We start from the raw sequence: 16,837 nt of genomic DNA on the forward strand, positions 1-16,837 counted from the left end.
ATGTGGTAATAACTAGTGATGAGTGAATATGTTCGGAAACCGATCGCAAATGTTAAATTCGGCACGAATATGTCACATTCGGATTCGTGATCGGAACCACAAACATTTTTTCTTAAAATCTGCAAAAATTGGTAACATTCGGTGAAAAAATGCAGGAAAATAATTGCGTTGCAACTAAAGTGTTTTTAACACTTTGGCTAACATACTGCTTGTGTATGATGAGTGGGGGGATGTGTTTGCTGAGGGGAGGGGCTGGGGGAGAGCTGACAGAAGCTGAGAGCAGTGCCTGCTTCTAATTTTTTTTCCTTAACTTTATCTATGCAAATCGTGGCTAGCCAATCAGGACATAGGAAGCATACACTCTGTCCAGACACAAGGGCTTGTGCCATTGGCTGCTGAAATCACATGTCCTCTCTATATAAAGAGCGGACATGTTGTGTCAGCACTATTTTCTAATTATAATAAGTCACAGATGCTGCTATTGGACGCCGATGCTGCTGGACGCCGGACCCGTAGCATCAAGATGTTACGGCATAGTGGATGGGATCTCTAGAAATCCCATGTCCACTATGCATGCAACAGAAGCTGCGAATCACCTGTGGACACTGACATGAGGCGCATCTTTCAGGACTGCAGCATGTCAATTATCTCTTGCAGAGTCGTTAGTCTCTGCAACAGAAATTTGACCACTAGAATGTATTGAATGCAGTAATTCGCATGGCTCAGTTAACACATATGGATTTACCTGCGTTCAATAGAATGCAAAGTTTTGGACGCAGCAAAAAATATGCGTCCAAAGCGCTGCTACGTCCAGATCGTGGGCACAGAGCCTAAAATTAAATAAAAAATGGCTTGGGCTCCCGCGTCATTTTTATAACCAGCAGAGGAAAAGCCGATCGTTGGGGGCTGATTGTTATGATCTGCAAACAAGCACTAAGGAAAGAAGGGGAAAGCTTTCCCTACAGTAAGACTAAGCTGAATTCCTACGATGTAGCGGGCTGCCTGTTCTTAGCGAACAGACCCGCCTTAGTCCTAGGCTAGTCTGAACGAAGACCTATAGAATAAAGGGAAGAGGTCCCTAAAGAACTAAGGACTGGAACAAAAATGGGACACCTCCTGTACAGAGAAGGTTGTTGCAGAAAACAAAAGATAAACTGACAAAAGATACTAGAGATCCCAAAAGGACCAAGCGAACTGAGAGAAATAGGCACAGAAGCACCTGGCAAGCAAAAGTCAAACAACACTGAAGTCCAGCACAGCCAAAAAGGCGGAGCTGGAATATAAAGGCATATGGTCACGTGACCGCAAAACACAAGATGGAAAAAACAAAGGGAGGGTTCTAACAGTACCCCATCTTTTAAGAGGATCCTCGGCATCCTCCAGGCCCAGGCCTATCCAGAAACCTCTTGTGGAAAGCTCTAACAAGCCTAGGAGCAGAGATATCATCCGCCCTTACCCAGGAGTTATCTTTGGGACCGAAACCCTTCCAGGAGACGAGATACTGTTCTCTCCCTCTATGCCATCTAGAATTCAAGATACGTGAAATTTCATATTCACCGTCTTCCACCACAGGAGGAACAGAGAGAGTGGCATCCAACCAAACCGCAGACGGGTTAACAACCTGAAGCACTTTAAATTGACCCATAAACTTAGGACCCAGTTTTTTAGAGGGAATCCTCAACCGCAGGTTTCTTGAGGACAACCAAATAGTGATGAGCAAGCACTAAAATGCTCGGGTACTCGTTGCACGGGTCAAGCAAATTGGAATACTCGGGTGCTCGACCCGAGCAACGAGCCCAATGTAAGTCTATGGGAAATTCGAGCATTTTTCAGGCGGCTCCCCCCGGCGGTCTGTAGAGGGCCTAAAAATTGCCCAAATCGAACAGTTCTCAAATGACATGGGAACAGCATGGGGAAGACCCCTGGAAGCATCTCTGACTCCCAGATCACTGCTGTCAGCAACGTGGTCAGAGTATTACGCCACCTTTACAGACTCACAATAAAACATACAAAAACGAAACCAAAATGGATTTTCCTGGGAAATATGTTAATGAACATCCTTTCCAGAGTAATGACTTATATATAAGGCAAAATAAATAACCAAAAACAAAAATACTCCTCCACAACTTGGGCTATGTTCACACGTAGCGTTTTTTACACTTTTGAATTGCTTTCAACCAAGACAAATGCATTCACCAGAAAATGTCATTTGAACATTTTACAACCTTATCTGGCCATGTGGTGTGTGACACATCATCAGACACATGCATACAGTGCTGAAAAGACATGGGAACAGCAAGGGGAAGACCTCTGGAAGCATCTCTGACTCTCAGGTCACTGCCTAAAAGTGTGCCCATCATAAGTGATCCTTGGCGCATGCGAAGATGCCTCCCGCTATGCACCTGTCGTTGCAGACTGGCAACAATCACCGTCCACGTCCTTGTCCCACTGCAGCGTTCAGTTGTCCCTACCCCATTCCTTGGAATGCAAGCTCAAGTATGCAGGCATCCACCCACCCACCCACAGGCTGCAATACTATACTGCCAATTTTTTGACAGCTGCTTGCACTTGAAATGTGGCCTTTTTAGCTCGTGAAGGCGGAAGCTTTTCACAACCTCATGCCGGCGGCGGCCAAGTGTCCATACTCGGTCCCCAGCCGCCACTATATTTCCCGGTATCGCCTCCGCCTTCCACAAGCATGGGCCCCACAACATTACCAGTGCCCTCTCCAGTGCACTTACTAGGAAGGACAGCCTAACCACAAACATGTGGACAGGTGAATGTGGCCAGGGACAGTACGGAGCCAGTCCACAACTTTTTTGCTAAGAGTTGTATTTAGCTCGGTGAAAGGACTGGCATAGAGGGAAACCGTATGTACCCTGCGTGTCATTTCTCCTAGGAAGTCCTCTAAAACTGCTTGCACTTGAAATGTTGATTGAACATTACTGCTGCTACTTTTCTGTGGGAATTTTCTAGCCTCGTACCAGCCTGGAATATTTCCAGAAAACTAGGGTACGACGCCATGGTATTAGCACTGCCCCCAGTACCAGTAGTGAAGCCATCCCCAATTTCCTTCTCAGGAATTTTATTTGATAGACTGAGTGGCGGCCCAAATACATTTGATCACAAAGGAGCTGAAGATAGACTGGCAGTAGGTGCAAGTTTCTCCAGCCTGTTAGATATTAGAGGATGAACAGCAGCACATTGGATCAGTGGTTAGCACTGAAGCCTTGGAGCGCTGGGATCCTGGGTTCAAATCCCAGCAAGGACAACATCTGCAAGGACTTGGTAGTTTCTCCCCGTGTTTGCGTGTGTTTCCTCCTCAGTAAAAAAGCAGCCATAGAGTGTCCGGGAACCTTCCCACACACTTTTCTTAGCCAGGACTGCTTCTCGGCAGGGTTGGACGGTCCCACAAGAGAATCCTCTGGTGTGCCTTGGCTTCTACCTCAGGAGAGTTCATGATAGCGCTAACTTTGCAGCTGCTATGGGGCTCTTGAGCGGGTGAGCAAGGTTAGCCCTCAGAATCAAATCCTCTGGTGGGCACAATGTTTTTCAATCTGAAACAGCTTCTCAGTGGGAGTTGTATTTCACCACAGCCATATTCTTTAGCTCAGTGAAAGGACTGGCATAGAGGGAAACCGTATCTACCCCAGCTGTCAATTCTCTGTCACCAGGTTCCGCCCGTTGTCACACACGACCATGCCTGGCTGTATGTTCAGCGGTGAGAGCCACAGATCAGGCTGCTGTGTTGCAGCTTTCAACAACTCTGCAGCGCTGGACGGTTTGTCAATTAAGCATTAAGCATGTTATCTTCAGCACAGCCTGTTGCCGCTTGGCCAAGGCAGTGCTGCAGTGCGGTCAGCTTGTGACTGATGTGATCATTTCGGAGATGGAGGAGGAGGTGCATGAGCTGAACAATGTGATTACATTGAGATTAAATTGGTGACGCTGTTTTTTAAACTAAAGAAAGATCCTATTGTTTTGTTTTTTACGTTATTTTTTTTTTTAAGACAAATGCATTCACTGGGAAATGTCATTTTAACATTTTACAACCTTATCTGGCAATGTGGTGTGTGACACATCATCAGACACATCCTTTTTTATTTATGATGGAGGGACTCTGAAATTCATAAAGCCTATTTTTACAGGGACATCAGACGGTCCTTACTATTCTTAAAAGGCCAGCAGTCGGCCCTAGCTATTGTTAGAGAGCCATCAGCCGGCTATGCTTTGTTGTTCCCATTATTAACAAGTGGGTCTCCTATACTGTTATTGCGTATCCAGTGACTGCAAGGGCTGCCAAAAATTTGGACGCAACCCAATGCCCCTTTGAAGAGACATAGAGGAGGGTCTCAGTTACAAAAATGTTCCCATTATAAAGGAGTGGGTCTCCTATAGTGGTAATGCCCATGCTGTGTCTGCAAGGGCTGCCAAAATTTGGAAAAATCCCCAATAAGAATTTAAAGACACATAGAGCAGGGCCACCGTAACGACAAATTCCCATTAGAAAGGAGAGAGTCTCCCAGAGCGTTGGCCTATGCAGTGAAAGCAAGGGCTGCCAATAGTTTGGAGGCACTTCAATGCCCCTTGGAAGAGATGTGCAGGAGGGCCTCATAAAAAAATGTTCCCATATTATAAAGGAGCGGGTCTCCTATAGTGGCAATGCCCATGCTGTGACTGCAAGGGCTGCCAAAATTTGGGAAAAACCCCACTAACAATTTAAAGACACATAGAGCACGGCCACAGTAACCAGGTATGACATGTTCCCAATAGAAAGGATAGGGTCTGCTCTACAGTTATAGGGTATGCAGTGAGTAAAACGGCTGTCCAATTTTAGGAAAAACCCCACTAAGAATTTAAAGACACACGGAGCAGGGCCACAGTAACAAGGTACAACATGTTCCCATTAGAAAGGAAAGGGTCTGCTATACAGTTATAGGGTATGCAGTGAATCCAATGGCTGACCAATTTTAGGAAAAACCCCACTAAGAATTTATAGACACACGGAGCAGGGCCACAGTAACGACAAATTCCCATTAGAAAGGAAAGAGTCTCCCATAGTGTTGGCCTATGCAGTGAATGCAAGGGTGCCAAAAATTTGGAGGCACTTCAATGCCCCTTGGAAGAGACGTAGAGGAGGGCTTCATGAAAAAATGTTCCCATTAGAAAGGAGCTGGCCTACTATACTTGTAATGCCCATGCACTAAGTGTACGGGCTTACAAACATTTACCCCTGGGGGGTATACATGAACATATTGAATAAAAAAAAAATTTTCACGGGCGTCATAAACACCCTTTAAAAAAATTAGTTGGGTGTTGCATCATGGACCAGGGTCACCCTGGTGATATGGTGGTGGAGGATGAGGAGAAGAAGGAGGACAAGAGCAAATAGCCAAAATCAGGAAGCGTATACCCATGTGTGGGTGTGAAAAGGTGCATGGGAATACACCTCTCACGAAAAGACACTGGATTGGAGTTTATGTTACGCTGCTATCATTCGGTGGTGTTGAGAAGTCTGGCCCAATCCAGGCCTTGTTCATTTTTATAAGAGTCAGCCTGTCAGCATTTTCAGTTGACAGGCGGATGTGCTTATCAGTTATAATTCCACCAGCGGCACTAAAAACCCGCTCTGATAAAATGCTGGCGGCAGGGCAGGCCAGGAACTCCAAAGCATAGAGAGACAGTTCATTCCACATATCCAGCTTGGATACCCAATAATTATAAGGCACAGAGGAATCATGGAGGACGTTGGAACGGTCGGCAAGGTACACCCTCAGCATCTTCCCAAACTTTGCACTCCTTGTGAGACTACCCCGTGCCTCAGGGCCTGTGCGATGGGAGGGTCTGAGAAAACTCTCCCAGAACTTTGACAGTGTTCCCCTGCCTCTGCTGGATTGAAGTTGTGTCTCTCTCGCTTGTACTCCTTGGTTGTCCAACGAAGTGTGCCCTCTGCCGCCAGCGTTTTCAGATGGGAATTTTTTTAATAGTTCCGCAACAAGGGCCTTCTGGTACTGCCCCATTTTTGTAGACCTGTCCGCCTCATGAATAAAAGATATAAAGTTCTCCTTGTAGCGTGGGTCTAGAAGTGTCACCAACCAGTAATAACTGTCACCCAAAATTTTGAGAACGCGAGGGTCATGGGAAAGGCAGCGTAACATAAACTCAGCCATGTGTGCCAGACTACTGTCAAGACTTCAGTGTCCTCACCAAGAGGATGACTGACCATGCTCTCCTCCTCCTCCACCATCTCCTCCTCTCTGTCCTCTGGCCATCCACACTGAACAGACGGCATGACAGCTGTGCAGGTGGTACCGTCTATAGTGCATGAAACTAGCTCCTGTCCTTCCTCCTCCTCTTCCTCATTGTCACCCATTCCACATTGGGATGAGATTAGGCTTGGTTGTGTGTAATCACCCTGCATGGTTCCTTGCTCAATCTCATCGTTCTCCGCCTGCAATTCATCCTCTTTAGTGATGAGCGAGCACTAAAATGCTCGGGTACTCGTTGCTCGGGTCGAGCAAATTGGAATACTCGGGTGCTCGACCCGAGCAACGAGCCCAATGTAAGTCTATGGGAAACTGGAGCATTTTTCAGGCGGCTCCCCCCGGCGGTCTGCAGAGGGCCTAAAAATTGTCCAAATCGATGGGAACAGTGCTCAAATGACATGGGAACAGCATGGGGAAGACCCCTGGAAGCATCTCTGACTCCCAGATCACTGCTGTCAGCAACGTGGTCAGAGTATTACGCCACTTTTACGGACTTACAATAAAACATACAAAAACGAAACCAAAATGGATTTTCCTGGGAAATATGTTAATGAACATCCTTTCCAGAGTAATGACTTATATATAAGGCAAAATAAATAACCAAAAACAAAAATACTCCTCCACAACTTGGGCTATGTTCACACGTAGCGTTTTTGATGCGTTTTGCACTTTTGAATAGCTTTCAACCAAGACAATTGCATTCACCAGAAAATGTCATTTGAACATTTTACAACCTTATCTAGCCATGTGATGTGTGACACTGTTATGATCTGCTACAAGCACTAAGGAAAGGCAGGAGATCTGTCCCTACAATAGAACTAAACTGGATCCCTACGATGTAACGGGGAACCTGATCCTGCGATCAGACCCGCTGAAGTACTCAGCTAGTCTGTACGAAGACCTATAGATGCAAGGGAGGGATCCCTACAAGAACTAGGGACTGGGATAAAGTTGGACACCTCCTAGCAGAAATTGTAGCAGTAAAAGACAAACACACAACATAGAACATAGAGGTCAGAAGACCTAGCAAAACTAACAGAGAAAGGTAACAGAGCACCAAGCTAGCTCAAGAGTAGTAATTACAATGAAGTCCAGCAAGGCCAGGAGGGCGGAGCCGGATAAAATAGGCAAAAAAGGTCATGTGACCAGCAAACAAGATAAAAACCAACAGGAGAGTTCTAACAGTTCCTGGACCCTGGGGTTCGGCCCATAAAGTCCTCAGAGCATACACACACCTCCACCTTCCACCTCAGACCACCAGAGGGAGCCCGGATAGGGATATAAATAGGGAAGGTGGAGTGATTCAGCAGTTTTCTGCTCAGACACAGAAGGAGAGAGTCTGTGAGTGAGTTCTCCTCAGGAAAAGAGTGGAGACAGAACAGTCTGGAGTCCACAGCCAGTTCCTGCAGAGTGAGAAACAGAGAAACAGGTCAGTCTGCAGTGGAACTCAGTCAGACTCAAGCAGCTCGAGTTAAGTGAGCTAGGTGCGTTGCTGACGCTCAGAGAACAGCAGAAGAGGCAGCCACCTAACTGCCAGTGTGTATAGCCTAGTGAGGGCCCTAGTAGGCCGATGGCTAGAGGAGTGAGTAGCATTGGGGGCAGAGGAGCCTTACCAGCTCACCCCAGAAACCATATCCCGGACACTGTGTCCGAGTCTGCAGGGATTCTTTATACCCAGCAGAAGACAACCAGAACCCCTGGCGAACTACAGGTCCCAGGAATACCAAACGCTGACTGTTATACCAGGGTCAGGAGATACCGAGGCCCCATATACCAGGGAGTGTGTACTCCAACAGAAGGCCCTACCAGAGGATCTGCCGGTGCAGAATAGAGACTAAGTTAGGCCTAGCTCCAGGCAGGCCAGAGACTAACACTAAGCGGCGAAGAAACAGGAGGCCCTACACCTGCTCACTGGGGAGAGTCCTGCAGTGCACCCCTCACCCTACAGTGCTCCAGACGGTACCTGCATTTCCACCAGTAAAAAGGTACAGAAGCAAACCGTGTGTGTGTGTCCCCTGTCCTTCCTTGGACCCGGCTGGGTCACCGCCATTTCGTGCACCTTGTCAAACATCACTGCCCTGAGGCCTAGCTCCACCTGTGGGGAACTACACCATCAAAGCTGCCTTAACACCGGCCTCAGTGGACTGCGCAGCGCTGGTGATTCTCACCAGACACCACAGGTGGCATCACGAACTTTGACATTTCATTTCCCCTTTTTAAGAGAGACCCCAGGGTACGGGCCCGGGAGCCGACCACCGCGACATCCCCCAAGACAAGGCATTAAGGCCCGGGCGCCGAGTCGTCCCCATCCCCTGGGCGCCACACCAACAAGCAAATGGCGCAGAAAAACTGTGTTCTCTGGATTGCTTTTTAAGCAAATAATGAGGATGAAGATCCAAAGAAAAGTATTCCTGGCCCCTGAGACCTGGGCCTTTGTATAGGAATATCTAACAGCAGCAGAAGGCAGAATTGGAATGGAGCCTCTTGTGCTATATGCACTGCTGTCTGCTATATACACTGCCTGCCTATACATCTTGCCTGCCTGATATCTCTGCAGATGGATTAGTCCTCAGAAGGACTGGTTGTTAAGATGGATATGTTTAATGTACGGTTTTTCTCCCTACACTACCTAATACACGATCAAATCTCTCCCTGACAAAGCAGCAGCTCTCCCTACACTGTCTGATCCGGAGTGACTGTGACGAGCATGGCGGCGCCAGGTCTGATATAGACCTGATGACACTGTGCGGCCAGCCAATCACCGTAATGCCCACAACCAACATGGCTACGGCATTCCAGTGCATGGCAGGCAATCCCTGCATGTTCATTGGTTCTCTAAAGAGCGCCAAACAAGCAGGGAGGGGATCAGAGTTCCCACCCGAGCAACTCGGAAATACTCGGCGAGCGCCGAGCATCTCGAGCACCGAGCATGCTTGCTCATCACTAATTCTTACCAATCAAAGGACTCAAGATGTCATTAATAAGGTTCTAAAAAAATGCAGGTGCATTGGTAAGACCAAAAGGCATCACCAGATTCTCAAAATGACCTACCGGAGTGTTAAAAGCAGTTTTCCATTCATCACCCTCCTTCACTCGTAACAAATTGTATCCCCCCGGAGATCAATCTTAGAGAACTACTTGGCCCCACTAACTGGTTAAACAAGTCAGGAATTAACGGCAATAGGTAGGCATTGCGTACGGTAATCTTATTAATTTCATGAAAATCCAGACACAGACGCAACCCCCGTCCTTTTTTTTAAGAAAGAAAAATCCAACTACCACAGGCGACTTAGAAGGTCTAATGTGACCAGCAGCCAGGCTAGTCTGTATGTACTCCTCCAAGGCCTTTCTTTCAGGGATAGTTAGATTAAACAAGCGACTCTTGGGAAGAGTAGCTCCCGGAATAAACTCAACGGCGCAATCATAATCCCTATGAGGAGGTAAAACTTGCGACTCCTCCTCCGAAAAAACCCTCCAAAAATCTTGAATAGGTACAGGTAATTCCCCTTTTTCCACAGCCGCAATGCGACCATTACAACATTTATCATAACATTTCAGACTCCAAGACTTTATCATATTATTAGACCAGTCCAGCAAAGGATTGTGCAGTTTTAACCAAGGCAATCCTAGAACGACCGGAGAGGGTAAATTATCTAATACAACAAAGTCCAAAATTTCTTGGTGAAGACCATTGATAGTGAGGGGAAATGCAGCAACCTTGTGAGTAATACATTTCAAGAGAGTGTTATCAATTGCAATCACAGAAATAGGTGACGACAAAGGTTTGGATTTCAATTTAAGTTTTTCCAAAAACCCTTTATCAATCACATTAAGTATTGAACCACAATCCACAAATACCTGAAATTCAATCAAATTTTCCTGCAAAGTAGTACTCCCAGAAAGAAATACTCCTGCAGAGCGTAAACAAGCTATACGGGCGTATCTGACCTTTTTTTTTTTTCTTTACTTAAACGAAGCTCACAATACTTAATCAAATGGTCAGCTTTACCACAATAAAGACACAATCCCTCGGCAAACCTTTGGTCTCTTTCCTGAGAGCGGAGCGAAATCGCCCCAACCTCCATCAGTTCTCCGCCGTCTGAGCAGATTTTCTGGGGACTAGCACCTGGCATTACAGGAGTCTTTACCTCATTCTGCCTAGATATCAGCCTCCTATCCACACAAACAGCTAATTGCATGGCATCCTGCAGAGTCTCAGGTGCAGGGAATGCAATTAGCAAATCCTTAACCCTTTCACTCAGACTAGCAAGAAATAGACATTTTAGAGCAGGATCATTCCATCTGACTTCAGAAGCCCACCTTCTAAAGTGTGTGCAATAAATCTCAGCATCATCTGACCCCTGATTTAAACGCCTGAGTTCAACCTCAGCAGATGAGATTCGATCAGGATCGTCATATAATAGACCCATAGCAGAAAAAAAACTCTTCTACCAACCTCAAACATGGATGATTAGGTTGAAGAGAAAAGGCCCACCCTTGTGGTTCATTGCGCAAAAGTGACATAAAACCAATGCGCTGTGATTCATTCCCAGAGGACCTTGGTCTCAAACAAAAATATAACTAACAGGCATTTTTAAAGGAAAAAAAATCTTGCTGTTTACCATAAAAAACATCCGGCAGTCCTACCTTGGGTTCCACAAAATGAGCTCCGGAACAGCTACTCATGTGTTGCTGGAGCTCGGCCACCTCCTAGGCTAGTCCGAAAGAAGCCTATAGAATAAAGGGAAGGGCCCCCTAAAGAACTAAGAAATGGAACAAAAATGGGACACCTCCTGAAGAGAGAAGGTTGTTGCAGAAAACAAAAGATAAACTGACAAAAGGTACCAGAGGTCCCAAAAGGACCAAATGAACTGAGAGATATAGGCACAGAAGCACCTGGCTAGCAAAACAGTCAAACAACACTGAAGTCCAGCACAGCCAAAAAGGCAGAGCTGGAATATAAAGGCAGATGGTCACGTGACCGCAAAACACAAGATGGAAAAAACAAACAAGAGGGTTCTAACACTGATATTAGTAGCCGGTGAAAGGGCCATTAGCCAAAAATGTTCCATGGCTATTAATATCAGCCCACAGCTGTTTGTTTAGCCTTTACTGGCTAGATCAGGGTTCCCCAACTCCAGTCCTCAAGGCCCACCAACAGGTCATGTTTTCAGGATTTCCTTAGTATTGCACAGGTGATAATTCCATCATCAGCACAGGCAATAGTTACATCACCTGTGCAATACTAAGGAAATCCTGAAAACATGACCTGTTGGTGGGCCTTGAGGACTGGAGTTGGGGAACCCTGGGCTAGATTACAGGGGGACCCCAGAAAAAAATTTACGTGGGGTCCCATTATAAAATCTAACCAGCAAAAGCTAAACAGACAGCTGTGGGCTGATATTAATAGCCATGGAAGGTGCCATGAATACTAGCCCCCTCCACGGCTATTAATATCACCCCTCAGCAGTCCCAGAAATGGCGCATCCATAAGATGCGCCAAATATAGCGCTTAGCCTCTGTTCTTCCCACTGCCCTGTAGAGGTGGCGAGTGGGGTAATGGGGTTGGAGTTCACGTTGGTGGCTGATGTGAAGCCCAGGTTAGTAATGGAGGGCGTCTATAAGACGCCCCCATTACTAACCACGTAGTAAAATGGTCCCCTTTTTTCAATAAATACACAGCCAGAATCAAGTATTTTATTGAAATAAAAAACACGTTTTTTTAAAACAATTTTATTGTACGGGTCAGCGAAGCCATCAATCTTCTGAAAATACGTAAAATAACAAACAACCATATCCTTCACCTGTCCGTTGTCAACGACGCAGTTTACATACCACCAACGATTGTCCCACGGCAATCCGGGTCACTTCTACAGCAGTGACATCAGCAATCACTGATGTCACTGCTGTAGAAGACAGCAGTGTATACTGACAGGGGTGTAAAATCACCCTTGTCAGTGTACATTGCTGTGCAGGAGGTCACTGGGGTTCATCAACTGAAGATCAGCTGATCAGCCCCAGTGAGCTCTCACCATCACCCTGGGAACGTTCTTCAGAAAGTTCCCAGGGTGAGGTCACGTGAGCTATCAGCTGATCGCTCACGTGACCACAGGTCCTGGAAGCACAGTATACTGCAGGGAGTTAGTGCACTTCCCGCAGTATACCGCTGGCTGCGGGGAGGAGAGGATTGTTTTTTACTTTTGTTTTTCTTTTTTTTTTCACTGCCGCTGGTTCCCTGCTCTGCTGAAGAGAACTACTGCTCCCCTCAGCACTGCCACTCTTGCTGTTAACAGCAGGAGCGGCGGTCGGATGAGAGGAGTTGTAGTCCTCCTCTCCTGACCCGGGTACCACCCACACGGTGTTTCCGGAACGTTTCCTGCTCATTGGCTTTAATTGAAACGCAGCAAATCCACAAGTATAAACATTATACCTGCAGATTTGTTGCATTTCAATTAAAGTTAATGGGTGGAAAATGCTCTAGAAATTCTGGGTATAATGGTCATGCTGTGTTTTTTTTCCGCAATGCTAATCCTGAGCAGAAATTTCCGTATCATGTGCACAGCACATCAGGAGTAGCATTGCTATATCTGGCAGTCCTATTAACAAGCGTTTTTGCAGCGTTTCCACGGCAGAAAAAATGCAGCAAAAATGCATCAAAAACGCTTCGTGTTCACATAGCTGAAGACAGCAGGGCCCTTGTCATAGAACTATGTTGTGCACTGCTTCTATTGTGCTCCATGCACAAGTATCTTTTAAAAAAATCTATTTTTTCCCTTGCTAATGTGATACAGCAAGACCTACTAGCACACCTTGTCATTTTGTGGGGGTGAAATTCAGCTGTATGCAGGGTAAAAAAATCTATTTTTTCGGTTGCTAAGCAGAGTAAAAAATATTTTTTTTTCTGTGACAAACGTGATACAGTACGTCATATGTCACCATGTCAATTTGTGGCATTGAAATTCAGCTGTTTTCAAAGTAAAAAAATCTATTTTTTTCGGTTACTAACCAGAGTAAAAATATTTTTTTTTCTGTGACAAACGTGATACCGTCTGCCATAAGCCACCTAGTCCTTTTATGGCGGTGAAATTAAGCTGTGGGTAGACTGAGTAAACAAACTTTTTTTCTGTTGCTAACAAGAGTAAAAAAATATTTTTTTTTCTGTGACAAACTTGATACAGTATGTCATAAGTCACCATGTCATTTTGTGGCGGTGAAATTCAGCTGTATGCAGAGCTCATGCAGAGTAAAAAAATAAAAAAAATTCTGTGACTAACTTGATACAGCAGGCTAGATCTGAGTTTGAAATATCTTGGAGCATATATTCTATGTTATACAGGCCTCATCTACAGTAAAAAAAATACTTTCTTCTGTTACTAATGTTATACAGCCGGGGACATCGCAGTTTGAAGCAGTTTACAGCATATCTGATATGTTATAATGGTGTAATCCACACTAAAAAAGATACTTTCTTCTGTTACTAACGTGATACAGAAAGGCATATCTCACCTTGTCATTTAGTGCCGATGAAATTCAGCTGTCTGCAGAGCTGTTGCAGAGAAAAAAAAACTATTTTTCAGTTGCTAACATGATACAGCAAGCCATATTTCACCTTGTCATTTAGTGCAGCTGAAATTCAGATGTCTGCAGTACTGGTGCAGAGTAAAAAATCTAATTATTTTTTGCTAATAGCGTGCTCCTACCACACTACAGGTGCATCTCACTAAATTAGAATATCATCAAAAAGTTAATTTATTGAAGTTCTTCAATACAAAAAGTGAAACTCATATTATATAGAGTCATTACAAACAGAGTGATCTATTTCAAGTGTTTATTTCTGTTAATGTTGATGATTATGGCTTACAGCCAATAAAAACACAAAAGCCATTATCTCTGTAAATTAGAATACTTTATAACAACAGCTTGAAAAATGTTTTTAAAATCCAAAATGTTGCCCTATGTTGCTCCTTTTGCATCGCATCAATTACTGCATCAATGCGGAGCTCGTCTGCACGGTTGGGTCTGGTGTCTCTCACCTTCCTCTTGACAATACTCCATAGATTCTCTATGGGGTTAAGGTCAGGCGAGTTTGCTGGCCAATCAAGAACAGTGACACTATTGCTTTTAAACCAGGTATTGGTACTTTTGGTAGTGTGGACAGGTGACAAGTCCTGCTGGAGAATGAAATTTCAATCTCCAAAAAGCTTGTCGGCAGAGGAAAGCATGAAGTGCTCTAAAATTTCCTAGTAGACCGCTGCGCTGACTTTGGTCTTGATAAAACATAGTGGACCCACACCCAGCAGATGACATGGCTCCCCAAACCATCACTGATTGTGGAAACTTCACACTAAACCTCAAGCAGCTTGGATTGTGTGCCTCCCCACTCTTCCTCCAGACTCTGGGACCTTGATTCCAAATGAAAGTTGGAACTCTGGGATCTTGTACACTGTGTCAATGACTGCCTTCTGGACATCTGTCTAGTCAGCAGTCTTCGCCATGATTGTGGAACCTACTGAAACAGACTAAGGGACCTTTTTAAACGCTTAAGAAGCCTTTGCAAGTGTTTTTTGTTAAATATTCTAATTTACTGAGATGATGACTTTTGTGCTTTGATTAGCTGTAAGCCATAATCATCAACATTAATAGAAAAACACTTGAAATAGATCACTCTGTTTGTAATGACTTTATATAATATATGAGTCTCACTTTTTGTATTGAAAAAGTGAAATAAATTAACTTTTTGAGGATATTCTAATATGGTGAGATGCACCTGTATCTGAACAACATGAGTGGGAAAAAGAAATTTCGTGGTGGAAGGGTGAGTAGGCCTGGCGTTTAAAGTATACGTGGGGTAGGTGGTAATGTTAGTGAAAGCACTAGTGAACCAACACTGTCACGTTCTATCCAAAGACAACTGACAACTTCTGTTACTGGACAGGTTTCTCCACTCCCTTACTTTGGCAGCGTCACAGTGATATGCCTTGTTGATAAGGGCCAGAAAGAGCAGGTGCTCCAGTGGATGGCAAGCGCTACTTCAAGTGACCTCTCCACTTCTTCCTCCACCTCAACATCACACACAGTCCACCCCAATTATCCTTGCTTGCCCCCGCGTCACAACTGTCCAACTGCCCAACTGAATGTAGGGAACCACAGATGGATGAGTCTGCAGAACTGTTCAGACATTCTATGCCATGGGCATCAGAAGTGTACTCCAAACATTCACAGACTCAAGAAGAGGAAAGCATCTGCACACTAAAGCCCAAAATTTTTTCAGTTGGATTTGGGGCAGGACGAAGCAGGGTCTGAGCAGGTTCCTGACCTTCGTCACCAGACATTAACCACCGGTGGGAGGTGATCCTGATGAGACTTAGATACCTGAGGCTCATGTGGACTGTACTGTGCTGTCAGGGCAAGAAGAAGAGAAGGGTCACTCTCAGGGCGAGGAATGGGATAATGACGAGGTTGTAGATCCCACTTGGTGTGAACCCAGAGGCATGCAGCTGAGTAGCTCATCTGAGGAGGAGGAAGATGAGAAAGTTACATTTCTCCCTATGGTGCAGACATGGAGTGATGCAAGCATGAACACTGCATCCTTAGCCTCAACTGTGGCTGTGGCCAGCAGCAGTTGCGGGTCTGCAGCTCACAAGGGCGGCAAGTGTTGCCTAGCCTGGGCCTTTTTTGACACTGCAAAGGATGAGCCAACTCACATCTGCAAACTTTGCAAGAAAAAACTCAGTAGAGGGAAAAGTGCAATAATTTGACTACTACATGCATGAACCTTCACATGCGCAATCAACATGCGTTATACTGGCAATCTCACTGCGATAAACTGTGGACCAGCGGACCTCAACCACCATCATCTGCCCCATCAACCGCATCTGCTGCTTCTTCCTCCTCCTCTGTTACCCAGCCAAGTATCGTCATGCAGGTCTCTGACCGCAGAACCTCCAGTTCTTTACCCACTCCAGTCAGGCGGAGTGAGAGCCCGTCAGCTGTAATGGAAGCGGACATGCCTGTTGTGTTTGTTTCACCAAGCACACCACATATTTCTCAATACACCGTAACATCTCTGCTGCCTTTCCACCTGGTAGATACAGGCAGTTTCCGAAAACTGATGGCCGTCGCAGTCCCCCAGTACCAGTTGCCCAGTCGCCATTACTTCTCCAAGAAAGCTGTGCCTGCAGTACTCCAGCATGTCGCAGACATCACCCGTTCTTTGACTAAATCTGTCTGCTAGGGTGCATTTCACCACAGACACCTCGTCGAGTAAGCATGACTGACTGGGCACTGGGTGACTGTGGTGGCTCTGGGGGCAGGCACTGAAGGGGCTTCTCCACAAATCTTGGAATCCCCAAGGCTTGCAGAACAAACCTCTGCATTTCACACTTCCTCCACTGCTTCTGCCTCCTCCACCTCCTCTTGGGCCTCCACCTGCGCACTCAACCTCTGCCTTAACCCCTTCAGGACCCAGCCTATTTTGACCCTAAAGACCTTGGCATTTTTGTCAATTCTGACCAGTGTCCCTTTAAGAGGTAAAAACTCTGGAACACTTCAACGGATCCTAGCGATTTTGA

The 16,837-nt window shown here is 45.6% G+C and overlaps 1 protein-coding gene across 1 annotated transcript in view; it reads right to left on the reverse strand.

Annotated features, from left to right (window-relative positions):
- The window catches only part of CAPN9 (calpain 9), a 475,752-nt gene that overhangs the window by 274,465 nt on the left and 184,450 nt on the right, over nt 1-16,837 (reverse strand). The gene's annotated exons all lie outside the window — the stretch shown is intronic.

The sequence above is a fragment of the Phyllobates terribilis genome, unplaced genomic scaffold, assembly GCF_046119375.1.
Source record: "Phyllobates terribilis strain yellow unplaced genomic scaffold, ASM4611937v1 Scaffold_3__8_contigs__length_932513732, whole genome shotgun sequence".
NCBI classification, from domain to species: Eukaryota; Metazoa; Chordata; class Amphibia; order Anura; family Dendrobatidae; genus Phyllobates; species Phyllobates terribilis.